We start from the raw sequence: 2,482 nt of genomic DNA, 5'->3' as shown, positions 1-2,482 counted from the left end.
ACCCCTCCGGGCCGGAGACTCAACAGAGGGACCGAGCGGACCTCCCAGGTGTGTTATATCACTGGACACAGAAGTATCTACATCTGGCTCTTCATCCAGGGTGCACGGTGTAATCAACCCGAGAGCTTTAGAATTAATCCCGGTACCCACTCTTCAAAGCTAGGGAACTGAATTCCAGATAGAGTCTGGACTGAGGGCCATTTTCTTCACCTCCTTCTTGTCCAGTAATTGTGACGCAGTAGGAATAAAAACTGATAGGTAGCCAGCTTGATAGGCTAGATAGTTGTTGAGTCATCTGTATTTACGCATCGAAGAGTGAAAAATAGCCCCGATAGTGTTAACATGTCGATCTATCACTAAATTGGGCCTCTATGTGCCAGACAGGATGACTGCGCAAACATGGCGACAACCTGGAGGAGTAACAGTTTTTACATTTGGAGGAATGGACGCACGGGAGGTTCTGGCAGAGGTGATGCTTAAGGTTAAGGACTTCCTGACTGGTGCTCATGGGAGCAGGTCCCAGAGTACATATTTGAAACCATTACTTAGGGCTGCTTGAGAGACCTTTCACCTTTGCGAACAGCCTAGGGAATCATTGCATGTTAGACTGAGGGCCCGAATTTCTGTACATGGATTTCTGTTGTTACAGTTTTTATCTGGAAAGGTTCTCTTGTTTGAAAGGAAAGAGAACCATTTGGTAAATTAATTTAATGCCTTCAGGCTACCTATTCTAGAAGTTTACTGTGGGGGAAGGGGGGGGCTCTTAGCAATTTGAAGTTAACAGGTGGATCCTTCAGAGCATCTTCTTGTTTCTTGTCCTTTAACATATGTGTAAACTGAAGAAGAGTCCAAAGGGTGCATATGTGTTCCACCAATGCTCAGTAAGTAAGGACGACATGGTGGGCCACAGTTTGGATGTGGATGAAGTGCCCACATTGGGTACAGTGTCTGAAAAGTTCTGCCGTGAAAATTTTGGAGGAAGCTCACACTCTGGATTATAGAAGCTTTGCTTTTTTACAAACGTCCCATTATCCTCCTTGGTTTGTTTCTCGTTTATGTGATCTTGGTGGGAACCTTAAGATGTGAGGGTTCCAGTATTTGTTTGGAAAATGTGCTTGCTGATACCTAAGGTGATACCAAATAACCCATTAAACTCAAGTTTCTCTCTAAACAGAGTTCTAATTCTAATAATCTAGTGACTGTTCGCATTATCATTGCTGTCTTCTGTGGCCTAAAGAACTCTGAATATGCATACTAATGACTGCCATCAAATAGTGTTCACTGTACGGTGGGCACAGGTAAGTATATTTGAGTTCATATTCCTTGCAGTTTGGTGAGCCAAGGTTGAAGACCCACTCAGGCCAACGCATTGTAAACGTGAACTTTGCTGGTCTGGAATTAATAATTGTCCAGCCACACCTTGTATTCCTCCCCTGTCTATCCTGATGCCGTCACCACACGTGACACCTTTTTTTAAAGCATTGTCAGATTGTTTAGGACTGGTGGTCTCAGCCTTGCCAGTGCTCAACAGTTCCTCATGGCGTGACCCCCTAACCATAGAATTATTTTCATTTCTGAAATTAATTTCATTTCTGAATGTAATTTTGCTGTTATGAAATGTAATATAAATACCTGTGTTCATCAATGGTTTTAGCCTACCCCTGTGAAAGGCTGATCCCCGAAAGGAGTTTAAGGTTAAAAACCCAGGGCTTGGGGGTTCTTGCATAGCTCTGTTAAGATGGCTTATCTGCTTCTTGGGTACCTCCTCTTTTTGAAGAACTTGTTCTTAAAAAATTTATTTCTATATGTGGGTGTTTGGTCTGCACACCAGAAGAGGGCATCAGATCCCATCGGGCTAAAGTTAAAGACAGTTGTTAGCTACCATTAGGTGCTGGGAATTGAACTCAGGGCTTCAGGAAGAGTTGCTGGTGCTCTTAACTGCTGAGCCATCTCTCCAGCCCCAATGTTTTTTTTTTTTTTTTCCTTATGGCATGTAGTCTTACGCATATCCTTAGCTCATTTTGTCAGACATGGATCATGATACTGTATTTGTCACAATACTTTATCTGTCACAAAAAGCTGCTCTTCAAATTTAGGAATTGAGGAGGGCAGTGGTGGCGCACGCCTTGAATCCCAGCACTTGGGAGGCAGAGACAGGTGGATTTCTGAGTTTGAGGCCAGCCTGGTCTACAGAGTGAGTTTCAGGACAGCCAGGGTTATATGGAGAAACCCTGACTGGGAAAACAAACAAACAAACAACAACAAAGTTAGGAATTGGTTGCCGTTGACTTCTCTTTGCCTCCCTCACCCACATTCGCTCTGAAGCACCTCCCCACCTCTGCTGTGAGTGGTCAGGTGGACAGCACAAGCCCCTTTGTGAAAAACAGAGCGTGACGCTAACGCCTTTTTTGCAAGTGGAGTAGGAAAGATGACAGTAGCAATCAATGGTTTTCATTTGCTTTCCACTTTTGATCTTTCTTTT

The 2,482-nt window shown here is 43.8% G+C and overlaps 1 pseudogene; it reads left to right on the top strand.

Annotated features, from left to right (window-relative positions):
* Nucleotides 1–2,482, top strand: part of LOC116098495 — an 86,185-nt pseudogene that overhangs the window by 1,609 nt on the left and 82,094 nt on the right.

Source organism: Mastomys coucha, unplaced genomic scaffold (genome assembly GCF_008632895.1).
Source record: "Mastomys coucha isolate ucsf_1 unplaced genomic scaffold, UCSF_Mcou_1 pScaffold20, whole genome shotgun sequence".
NCBI classification, from domain to species: domain Eukaryota; kingdom Metazoa; phylum Chordata; class Mammalia; order Rodentia; family Muridae; genus Mastomys; species Mastomys coucha.
This window is presented reverse-complemented; position numbering and strand designations above follow the sequence as displayed.